The 12482-nt window shown below is 41.7% G+C and overlaps 1 long non-coding RNA gene and 1 other non-coding gene across 4 annotated transcripts; both read left to right on the top strand.

Moving 5' to 3' along the window:
- Positions 1-8229: 8229 nt before the first annotated feature.
- Positions 8230-11459, top strand: LOC136288528 (uncharacterized). 3 transcript variants are annotated; one of them, XR_010720532.1, is made up of 5 exons: positions 8230-8541; positions 8982-9051; positions 9791-9897; positions 10561-10713; positions 11261-11459. It is a non-coding gene; the product is annotated as an uncharacterized lncRNA (long non-coding RNA). The 3 variants fall into 3 exon arrangements; XR_010720531.1 differs by lacking the exon at positions 8230-8541 and adding an exon at positions 8551-8678; XR_010720530.1 differs by lacking the exon at positions 8230-8541 and adding an exon at positions 8800-8885.
- LOC136289079 (small nucleolar RNA SNORA13) lies at positions 9201-9332 on the top strand. The gene has a single exon (XR_010720704.1). It is a non-coding gene; the product is annotated as a small nucleolar RNA SNORA13 (small nucleolar RNA).
- Positions 11460-12482: the final 1023 nt, after the last annotated feature.

Below are 12482 nucleotides of genomic sequence, written 5' to 3'. Positions count from 1 at the left end.
TAAGCACATCAGGATCAGGAACATCTAGCAGGGACACAGAAATGTCAGAACACTACAGAAAAGGCCAGATGAAAGGTGTCAGTCGTTAACTTCTTCAAAGGTGGCCATTTTTAAATACTCCTCTCAAAAGGAACTTTGCATATTTGTCAGCACATCTCTCTCCTTCCAATTCCCCTGCTTTCCAGTGACCCCAGAGACACAGTGATTTTCAAGATACATCATTTGGATACAGACCACAGCACTCACAGTAATGAAATGCCAGTACCCTTTTCAGAGTCAGAAATGCTGGCAACACAGTCAGTACACAGAGAATTGTTATAACTTCTTAAAATGTATAGAGAACCAAAAGCCAGAACAGTAATGCATCACTCTGCAACACAGCCATGGTCTCCATTCTTACAAAGCCAAGGAGTTGCAGCTATGGAAACATATTTGTAAAGAAAATGTATTGCCAATTTCAGTACCTAGGTAACAGCTCCTGATTATCTGGACAAGAACAAACGAGCCGTTTTCTGTACAACAAATGTTCTTGGATCTCTTTCACTCCTTTCCACTAGAAATTAAAGAACAGGGAACAAGGAGACAGCCTGGGATCTATCCAAGGATTCTGCAAAGAGAATATACCCTGAAGAAAACCAAGGATACTGTAATCTTTCTCACTATCGTTCTGCCCATTTCCACAGGACTAAAAGAACCTTGTTACAAGAAAGTGAAAAACATTATTCAAACTAAACCTAGAAGCCATATTCAAAGTGTCCAGTGTCAAATTAACTGAACATGCTACTCCTGGCTAATGTGCAAAGTGCCGTAATAAGACTGAACTTCTAGTGGAAAGAAAAAACTACTTTCACAAACCACCCTAAAAAACTACCAGCACTACCACTACCACATGGTGGTAATATAGACAAACAAATAGTCAGATTTTTTACTCCGTGCCCACCTTGACTGAGCTTCTCAACCACAAATAAACAGTCCAAAGACTTAACAATGATGGTAAGAATGAGGGGGTGTATGTTTACATTAATTAATGTTTTGAAAATAAAAACTATTTCTAGAATATTTGAATGCATCAGGAATTAGAGTTAACTTTTCCGAAACAAGTGTAGTGTATATATCATATACAGTGCAAGACAGTGCCAATACACATACAAAAACATCTTGCTTTGAAAAGAATCAGTCCATCAACTCAAAAAAATCAAAATTGTTTAACTTAACAAAAGAGATATTCTCATAATCAGAATCTGGGGCAGGTTCATTCACCATCCCCACAGAGCAGCTGAGCAGCTCACAGTCTCCTGAGCAGAACTGTGGGCACTATGCCAAGGACTAATGTGTGATTTTCCTGTATGATAGCTATAGCTGGTCTATAGCTGCAGAAATAATTTGGCTTAACAGACAACCACTCAACCAACCCAGTTAGAGGTAAAGTTAGGGGTAAACAAGTCCCCAGGTAAGAAAGTGATTGGCTGAATTCAAGCTCAAACAAGGGGACCCCAGCTAATCCCTATGAATCATGGATGCACACATGTCATTGGCCAAGTGAGCTGGGCGGTACTAAGATCACAATCAATCACATTTGTAAGCACGGGAAACTTGAAGTCCCTATATAAGGAGCTGACCTTCAAAAAAGCCAGCCTTTGCTGCATGATCTTGATGTGTGTTTGTTGTATTCTTGTCTCCATCATCAGAGCAACATTCTTGCATCAGTTTCAAGTTTTTTTTCTTAATTCAAGGGTAAATAGATATGTGCTGCTGGGCAGATCTCTGCACCAAGGACTTCCCACACTGATTTTCTGTGGTTTTTTCAATAACTGTGAGAATTATTTATATAATAATGGAAACATGTTTTCCTAAAACTAAATGTAAGGGAGCAGTCTGTTATTTGCCACTGATGCCCAGATTCACACATTAGTAAATGAGTCCTCTCTTGGGGATGCTCAGGTGCATGAAAATTGGCTTTACTAACTGATCCACCTGAGTATCAGTACTTTTTTCTACCAAATACTCAGTCCTAGAACTTCCACAAAATAAAGAGTCAATTGCTGGATTCATATGACGGGGGAAAGGCACTTACTCAAAACATTTTTTATGTCCAGGATAACATAGCCTATTCTTTTGTTAGTAGTGATAAAAATCACAGAACAGGTAGAAAAAGCCCTTCACTCTGGCAAACCAGCTCCAAATGCAATGCACCAGATGAAGAGACCTGTCATACAGAGAGGCTACAAAAAATTCCTGAACAGAAAAAATTCTTCCACATTTAACAAAATTCTTAGTGTGCCAGTAGTGGGTTAGTGGGTTTTATAATTTAACATTTAACTTAGCAAGTAAGGTTACCAACAGAAGCTGAGAGGAACTTGCAAATAGCCTGCACAAAGCAGCTGAATAGGGAAATACAGTGGCAAACAAAGTCAGTAACCACAAATAAAACGTAAAGGAGAAAAAAAATACACTTGGAGTCCCAAAATGTTTCCACTGATATTACAACTTTTGAAGGAAACTGATATATTGTAGTCCAGTGAGGAGCTTTATTCAATGACGAAGTGTTGCTAGAAAAGGAAGGGAATGAGCCATTGAGACAAGAACTGAATAAGATCAGGCCATTTTTTGGCTCTTCAGAATATCTGAAAAAGTGCTAATTGATGTTAACACTCTGAAATATATAGCCAGTTTCATGCTTCTGGAGGCTTGTCAGCCTCTGACAAGCTCACCATCTACAGGTGACTTCATAGTGACTTATTGACAGCTTCACGCCCTTTCCCCAATTCAGCTGGTACTGACAAAAGACAAGGTACGCTGTTGACAGATCGCTGCTAGGCTCCTATAAATCCAGCAACTCGAAGGAACTTGGCATTACTGCCCGGGCCGTATTGCTCGCCATTCTTGGCACTACACTGACCTCTGGTGGGTTGCAAAAAACAAGACGCCGAGAAATAAAGCGGATAAAAAGCTAAGGAAATCAGATCCTGCAACTTCGGTGAGAGTTCAGCGAGGACATGCAGAAAGCCTGACTCTGAAAGTATCTTAAGACAGCCTGATAGGAACAATGCCTCACTAATGCCTCATTGCTCACAAATCACTTCAGAGCTACTTCAGGTTTTACACAGGATGCTCTCTCCAAATACTCTACTGTGTTGTGTTAGATTTCCGGTAACACGACTAAAAAAATTGTACAAACCAGCCCCTTAATCTTTAAGAAGAAAAGGAAGCAAAGAATAGGTGGATCTGCAAGCTTTCTCTGCAACACACATCTCAAAATGAAGTGCATGTGTTTAACGTTCCTTGACTCTTTTCAGGTTATATTTAACTATTTTTATTTATTATCTTCTATGGCGCATTCTAGTGTGCATGAAGGCAAATTGCTTGTTTTTAGGAGTCTGACCGTTTCAGTGACCAGTTTTGTGGCATGCTGCCACAAATACCAGCACTGACAAAACTCATGGAGCAGTTAATTGCTGTTGGGAACAGAAATGAGGCCACAAGCCAGGAAGGGCAGGAACTGGTTTTCTTGCTGAAGAAAGCACAACAGGGAATTTTAGCTTTACAGATTAGTGTTGGAATTCACTCAGTAAAACTAAGGACACACCCAGACACAGTGGAACAAAACAAGATGTTTACTGCAGACTCAGATTTTGACTGCTTATTAGTGTTCACAGGAAATCAATTACTTTTAAAAAGGATGAGGAGCCAGAACTGTGCTTACTGCACTTGTAGAGTAAGACTGAAAATCACTCTCCCTTGCACATAGTGATTAATTTATAAAAAACTAACATAGTTTGACATTATATTTCATGGGGAGTGGTGATGCAGGGAGCCCCCTTCTAACTATGTCAGTTGCCAGCTGTTGAATTCTACTTAAAAATAAGAAGCAAGAGTGAATTTCTGATATGCAGTACTTTTTACAACTAAAGTTAATATAATTTAAAGCCTAAATAGGCTCTTTCAGTAGTAACTTATCAGAAGTACTCTCAAAAAATACATCAGTGATAGGAAAAGGCCTTTTGTGCATGCTCAGGAAGTGCCCAAGAATATTTCAACAGAAAGGAAAAATTTCAGCTTATGTAGCTGTTAATAGCAGACTCACTTCAATGCTGGGTTTGAAGCAGATCAGTGGAGTTTCAAAACACAGATGCTGTCCACAAGTACTCAGAGACACAGTACCTTGCTACTGGAAGTCTGCAGTGCCACTTGCAAGCTGGTTTAATAGATTGAAAAGAAAATTGTGGAAAAGAAGCAATACACTAGTAAGTGTAGACCTTATCACTGCTCCCTCCCATGCCTTCTCCATTTGGCAGGATGACAAGAAATGCATGCAGCATGTTCAGCCAGCCAAATGATGACTTTTCAGAAAACCTTCAAAAACTTAATATACTTTAGCCCTTTCACAATTTGGCTTAAAAAATATTGCCAGCTGACACTGAAATAATTCCAGTGATTAAATAACTGATCGCATGTTTAGGAAACAAAAGAGAAAGTAGTATCTCACCATTAACTTCAAAGACAAAAAGGATTAGTGTCTTATGCCTTTCACCAGGTAGGTTCAGCTTTTCTTTCTTCATCACTGTAGGGTCAAAGTTGTCCTCTTGTGCCCTGTGGCTCAGTTGACAAACTGGAATACATCAACCACTGCATACTACTGGAGAGTAGTTTAGCTTGGATTCCCCATAAGAGGCCACAAAGCTACAACAGGGCTTTGTATCAAACCAGCTAATTCACAGCTGCTAACCATGCAAAATGTACAATAAATAACCTGAACAACAGGGCCAACTGCTGGGACAAAAGTGTCCTGAGCTGGCAAAGCAGGATTCACACTTTAATCTTCTGTTAACCCTCCCACATATTTAAATGTGGCATCTGCTTCCACCTCAAGAGGTTGTTCTTATCTACTAGATAACTGGGAATTATTGTTAGTTATTCCTTCAATTTAGCATGTCCTGGCTTTGTGGGAATATTTGGAACAAATAAAATGATTGCAGATTCAGAGATTAGGAATTCAGATTCACTGTGATCATCTAGAAGAGAGGTCACAAGAAGTCATTCCAATTTGAATTATTTTGCCACTTTCCAGAAAATTCTAACCCTGACAGGACTAAATGAATCAGTTTGAAAAACTAAATAGATCCAGCTGTGCAGTATCATCTCCTGTCTTTTGTAAATTCTGCCATTGATTATTTTTAGTGTCTTGAAAGTTGTTCAGTAAAAAAAGAAACACAGGATGTGTGACCAATGTCCCTAAACCTGTATTTATCATCTGAAAAGCTTTGATCACTGTTTTCCCACGGTATATGATTGGTTCAGCAAGTTTACAGATGACATCAAACTGAAAGGCTTGAGGGAGGGGTTTCTCTTCAGAGAGACCTTGATAAGCTTGAGGGGTGGGTTCCTAAGACTTGGTGTTGTTCAGCCAGGAGAAGAGAAGGCTACAGGCAGACCTTAAAGCAGCCTTTCAATACTTAATAGGGGCTTATAAAAAAAGATACAGACAGGTTTTTAACCAGGGCCTCTAGTGACAGAACAATGAACAACAGTCTGAAACTAAAAGAGGAGAAATTTTGATTGGACATAAGGAAGAAATTCTTTACTCTGAGGATGGTGAGATCCTGAGCCAGATTGCCCAGAGAAGCTGTGGATGCCCCCATTACCGGAAGTCTTCAAAGCCAGGTTGGTGGGGAGGCTTTGTGCCACCTGGTCTAGTGAAAGATGTCCTTGCCAATGGCAGGGAGTTTGGACTAGCAGGTCCCTTCCAACCCAGACCATTCTGTGACACTGTAACAACTTCTGTGTCACCTGAAATGACCACATTTTTCACACAGTCAATTAGTGTTCTGTAGATGGAACGCTTTCTCATTTGGCTATTCAAGTTCTCCTGTATCCCCAGGCATAAATAATAAATGTGACAGACATTTAAAGTTTTTTCTTCACTATACTGTTCACTTAGATTATTACGGTATGTGGTAGTGTGTTTTTCTTTATTGTATATTTTCTTCAAGCCCTCTAATGGTATGTTCTTGTTTTCCCCCATGCAGTTGGTCTGCTCCAAGTTTCGTCCTCCCTTTTCCAGTCGTAGCTCACTCCTTAAACCTGCCCTTTGTATTGCCTACCCAGTTGCCAATCCTCCCTGGCCCTCCCTCTTATTCTAGAAAGCCTTCTGTCAATCCTTGTCCCAACCTCTTGCCTAATTTCCTCCCTGGAATTCTTCCATTATTCAACGCACCATAGGCTGAGTTAAGTTGTATCCACCCCGTTTGTACCTCCATTGGTTGTAATCTTGTAAACCCTTCCTTGAGCTCCTCCCCTGTCCCTGATTTGTTGTTGTATCACACCCACCCCTTGTTCCACTCCCCCTTTAAAAGCCGGTGCAGTTATGCGAGGTGGCTTTTCATCCCTGGCCTTCTTGGGTGATAAAGTGTTTTGAGAAACACACGGAAGGCTCCTCCCCATTCTTTGCCCTGTTCCTAGGCGCTGTACCACCAGCTGCCGTTGAGAGCAGCAGAAGCCCTGCACTGCACTGCCGCTCAGGTCAAAGCCAAACACTCCTGGCGCGGGCCGTGTAGTGAGGGCTAGCTCGGGGAATTTTTCTGGCAACCACATCAACGGTACACTGTAGGTTGGAGACAGAATTACGACAGGACTGACCCATGATCATGAGACAAACAGCCTGGTTTTGTTCAGAGTCCCCTTTTCTAGGGGGTTCAAAACTCCCAGACCTAGACAACTGATTGGTTAGGGTTTAAGCGCACCACCCAGCTCTCCGGTTAGTGATTGTCTGCCTGCAGGATTGCATGGGATTGGCTGGGGTTCCCCACTTGGGTTCAAATCTATCCTATCCTTGCTCACTTAGGGACTTGTTTACTTCTAGGCTGGTTGAGTTTGGGGATCTGTTATGGCCAGATTTATCTTTGAGTCTACACATCAGCTGCAGCTGTGACATTAGATAATCAAAACCTAGTTACCATTTGACTTAAAGATCTGTCCAGGCAGCTGCCCCTGAGCTGAAAATCACCACTTGATTGTATCAGCAACCCAGAGTAACAGATCTCCACTGATTCAATAGCTTGAATGTCAGCAACAATCTCATTAGTGTCCCTCCAAGACCACTACTTGTGAATTATAAGTATCACTTTACTCAAAGTGCTGACCTTTATGGATGCGTAAGTTTGACTTGAGGCAATGCCTAAGACAATCTTCCTCATGTGGAAAACAAATTCCAAATGACAAGCCAAACCTTTTGCAGGTGAATCTGCTTAAAATTAATGTGGATGTTATTTTAGTTTGTGTTATGAACGGAGCACTAATATACCGTTTTAGACATGTCTAAGCATAGTGATGCAAAACCTAATTTCTGTAAAGCAAATTAATGCTGCACTTCTGTAGGTGCGTAGACTTTCCCAGAAGTTCTAAGTGGTGACATCTGCTTGCCCCTTAACCTTTTATCTTTATTCCTCCTAACTATCTTGGCTGCAATGAATCATGCCCCTTTGCCGGCGCATTAGGCAGCCTTTTCATGACCTCCTGTAATTTAGCTAAAGCGTCACCCTCCAGGCTGTTCTGCAGAAGTGACTTGGCAATTCTGCCTTTCCGGACACTGTGTAAGTGCTTCCTCTGATATTCTCACGTAGGACGAGCCAAAAGGAGCAAGCAGACCATAGCAGCCCCAAGAAGCAGAGCGAGGCAGGTAGGAGAGATGTACAGGTTTCCCTATAGCTGGCACCAGCCTCATCCTGCTCTTCCCTAGACACAGTGCCAGTCTATCCTCCTGGTGTACCTGCCTGCTTTAGTTCCCTCTTCTCACAGGATTTCAAGTGTGTGAATGTCACCACTTGCACGGTCAGGAAATGTGGAAACTGCACTCAGAGCTGAGCTTCTGCCAGCGTTCAAGCCTTAAATATTGAGGACTATCACAACTCACAGCGTGAACAGAGGCTGCTTCCTCTTTCCATACGCTTCCAGCGGAGCAAACAGCAGGATGCTGCTGGGATGGATGTGACCCATTTGGGCCCTCTGAACACAAACGCAGAGCCAGGTTTAGAAAAGAAACATTGCTTATTCTGCAAGGGAGCAAAGTGGATGTTTCCACAAGTCAAGCACACTAAAGGGTAATAGGACACAGCTTTTACACAGCAAAATATATTCAACCCACAGAACGCATGTTTATTTCTGTAATGTAACCATGCGCACTTCTTAACACAGCCCTTTTCTTTATTAAGCAACCTCTGCTGTATAAGTTGTCGGACGGCGCTGGTTATGTTTACAAAAGGCGAGGGGAATTCAGCCTGGGGACAGAAAATTCAACCTGAAGGCAACGCGACCACGAGCGAGCGGTTCAGGGGATGGAGTGATCTCCCCCTGGAACGACAAAGGGAACCCCGGGAACCTGCCCGCCGCAGCCTCCGCGCCGCGAGAGTATAGGAAACTCCAGGAGGCCTCACGAAAGCCCTTGGAAGACCGGGAACTTCCACAGGAACAGGAAACACCAGTAACTTCCGTCCACAGCCCCCACACCCCTCGGTGGGCGGGCGCCGCGCATACACACACAGCGGGGTGCGACTCCTTGTCTTTCTCTCTGAGACGTCTCCATCGCCGCGTTGAGACGGGGGGAGAGCCGATGCTGGTCTGCTCCCCGGCGCCTTTCCCGGGCACAGTCGCCTGCTCAGGACTCCTTCTGCACGAATAGCCTAGTTAGTAGCTCGCGTCTGCGGCAGACTCAGTAGGCGTCCGCAGCGCTGCAGGGGGAGGAGGAGGCGGCGCACGGCGTGGCCCCTTCCCTTTCGGGAGAGATGGTTCACCCCGCGGGAGGCACGCCGGGAGCAGTGGGGTGGCCGGGGGCGTAGACGGGGCTGCGGGGTGAGGTTGTGGTGGCTGGGGCTGCCTGTCCTCGAAATCGGGTACTTCCCTCTAGGATGTCTTTTTAGATTCCTTGTACCGTTCGTGTGTCTCTGTCGCTCTTCCAAATTTGCTTTCTCCCTTTTTTTATTCCCCAGGTGATAGCAATGGAGTTGGTCAGTGGCCGGAGCATGCACCAACATGACCAAAAGATGTCCCAAGAGCATGGTATTCTTGGCTTTTCTTATTAAATGTTTAAATAATGTATAAAATATTACTTAATTGTGAATTTTGAAGTGTTTGTCAACTGATTAATTGCTCATTTTTAAAAGCTGTGAATTTAATTTTTGCAGAAAGAGTTCCTATACTTAAGTTTTGGCCTTTGTGTTGCCCATTCATTCCTGTCCAGAATGGATGTGGTGTCAAAAATGCAAACAGGAATTCTTTCTCAAACAGGTTTAGGGAGCTGGTTATGTACTTTCTTCCTCTCTCTTTTTGCAAGGACAAAAAACCCCAAGCAACCTGTGGAAATAGTATAGTTAAGCAATTGCATAATAGATTTTATTCTTGTCCTTTAAAGTGGAGGATCTGATAGTTATTGAAAGAGGAAAACCTAAAGTTACAATGTCCACTTTTTGCATTGTATAGCTGTCCTGTCTCTCATGATCTTTGGGTCTGCAAGCAATTAGTACGTAAATTTCCAGGTTTCCAGCTGTGGCCTCTAATTTTTCTATTGTCAAAAGATATTAACAGCCTAATATGCAGGTGCAGAAAAATACGTAAATTTTCTTAAAGGGGAGAAAAATGTGTTTTGTTTTTGTAGATTTGTGGATCTGTTATTCAGTATTGAATAATATATTGTTTACTTTTTTGCTGGGTTTTCCTTCATGCTGTTTTGAAAGTGTAAAATGTACTTTGATATTGTCAGATTTCCTGCCAGAATGCTTAATGCTGGGAATTCTTACAGGTTTCTAGTGTGTTTTGCTGGAAGTTCAAGGTCTCCCTGTGTGGTGAAAGCCTCTGAGCATGATAAGGGCCTGTGGGAAGAAACCATGAAGTGCTGATTGCACAGCTGTGAGTAACAGTAATGGCTTGTGCAACTCTGTCCTGTAGCCTGTTCTTACAAGGAAGGAGGCTTTCTGTTGGAGAAGGAGGTTTAGCACAATGAATTCAGAGCAGAAATTAGATCTGGAACAGTGAGAATGAGATCAGCATGATGGCTGAATTCTTATCAAAAAAAAAAAGCAAAGTAGAAGCTGTAAAATAAAAAGCTTGGTGTGGGTGGCATGTTGAATCAGTATGTGGCTGCCAGTGTGTCCAAGACAAGGATGTGCTTTCTCATGTTTGCTGTTACAGGTCTGATATTGTGAAGCAGTTCAGAACACAGGGACTGAAAATGTTAAGAAGACTGGCAAAAAATGAAAGCTTGGAATCTCATATGCCAGATACTGCTTCACTGTAAAGTCTTGGAAAAACCAATGCTATTGAAAAGCTGAGTAGTGCAAGTCAGCCCAAAATTCATTAGTACAAACACGGTATTAATAAAAACTGCATGCACTATCAAAACTTTCTTTGTTGCTGAGATTGTGATTTGTGTAACCTACATACCCAAGGTCTGACAAGTAATCCACGTCTCTGAAGCCAGGAACTTTGAGGTCAATACTGGAAATCTGGTCTAAGAATGATCCAGTGCTACTACATCACTGTAGTTTCTGTTTGGGTTGGGGTTTTTTTCAGGAGAAAATAAAACTAACCTCCAGTGAAGTGATGAAACTCCTTCAGATTGACCATGATGCTCTTGAAAATAGTGACATCAAAAAGTTTAATCCACAGAACGTGAAAATCTGTTTGACCAACACAGATGCACTGAATTCGTTACCACTGCTGCTGGTAGGAAATGAGCCTGTGAAATTCATCCTCACCTTCTGCGCCCCAGGCACTGGGGACTTTTGCAGGGCTGAAGAGTAGATTGGGCACTCTTTGTATGAACTTGTTGGACACTGGGAAGAGAAATGTTTATGTAATCCATTATTAGTTATGTGTTCAGTAACAGGGCTGCTGCTTGTTTTCCAACATAAAATGATTAAATCTTGTATTACTGACTTACTGTGCCCAGAGGATTTTCTAATGCAGTCATATGCATGAGTTGGTACTACAGAAATCTCTGTTGAGTCTCACTAGCCAGAAAGTGTTATTACTCCCACCAGCTTGTAGTTACTATCTGAATTCTTGCTTAGGTGGGTAAAAGGCCTCTCTTGCAGGCAGGCTCCTTAAAAATTAGATTTGCAAATTTTACCTTTTTGCTTTTTGCCCAAGGGATATGGGGAAGCTCATCTTTGTAATATTGCATTAGTGTTGGGAATTTAGAAGATGTTACTGAAAAGAACTGTGTGCTAATTGTGTCCAGTCTCACATTGTGTGTTTTTTTTCTCCTTAGGAAGAATTATTAGAACCAGCCTGTGAGCAATGCCTGTCTATGCAAACACTCCTCCCTAAGAAACAAAAAAAAAAACTGTTTAAAAGATGGACTATTAAGTCTCCATGTAGTAAGACAGACTGGATTTAACTGCATTGTGGCAGTGTGTAGTAATGTTTATATAGATAAAAAATAAAGATTTATATTTCTGTTCTCAGAATTTATGTCTTTCCCAAGGTTTAGTAACAACTGCTTCTGTTTCAGACTACTTCTGTGTTATTGTTGGGATACCAATGCACCCCTTTGGATGAAACAAAGCCTAGGAGCTGCTGAGTGGTTGGGATGTGATGACTTAAACCATGGTCTCCTCTAGTATTTGGAGATAAGGTTGGCTCAGATTTGTTTTGTGGTGAGCAAAAGTAGAAATTTAAAAAGCAGAAATGCAGCAAACCTGGGTTTAAAAATAGCAGGAAAGATGTTTATCCAACATGGAGAATGGCTAGCTTGGTTTATTAACAGCTTGACCAGCTACGTCATGTGGTACTTCAGAATAACTTGGAGTGAAATACTCTTGAGATAATTGGGATTGCTGCTTATTTTTCTAGGAAGACTTAACATGATTTATCACAAGGAAAAAAGCTTAAATCGCATATCTTGCAATGTCTGATTTTTCAGTACTGAATGTAAGCATGTTACTAATTCTGAGTGTAAGGTGGTTTTTTGTTTGTCAAGAGAAGGAGGTTTAGACAAAAGAAATTAATTTTTAGTGATCCAGCATTTAATTATGGGATGTACTTGAAAGTTTAGGGTTTTTACTAGGCATTACGTTCCCTGAAGATACCATCTGTTCTGGAGTTCTGTTCATGGGCCTTTGTTCTTGAAGTGCAAGACCGACAGGAGTAGCTTTAAAACTTCAAAAAAAATCTCAAGAGCAGCAGCTAGTGCCAGGAATTGATGATTGGTATCAAAAATGTCAATTACTTTTCAACTTAAAGAAATGTAGAACCCCAAGCTTCAATGTGTAATAAAGGTATTATAGTGCGGTAGAAAAAGGGAAAAGTGAGGTAGAGGGAGCAAGAGGTGAGTGCAAGGGTCACAGATTACTTAAATAATAATGCTGGTAAATGTGAAGTATGATGTTAAACATTAGGACTGCCTTTTATTTTGTATGACTGGCTAACTGAATTGCACCCTTGAAAAAAAAAATTCAGACTATAAGAATCTGCTCAGCAATAAAAACTGA

Source organism: Chamaea fasciata, unplaced genomic scaffold (genome assembly GCF_029207755.1).
Source record: "Chamaea fasciata isolate MVZ Bird 193981 ecotype frontalis unplaced genomic scaffold, bChaFas1.0.hap1 SCAF_4, whole genome shotgun sequence".
NCBI lineage: Eukaryota > Metazoa > Chordata > Aves > Passeriformes > Sylviidae > Chamaea > Chamaea fasciata.
The sequence above is the reverse complement of the archived record's forward strand: the minus strand, read 5'-3'. Positions and strand labels throughout refer to the sequence as shown.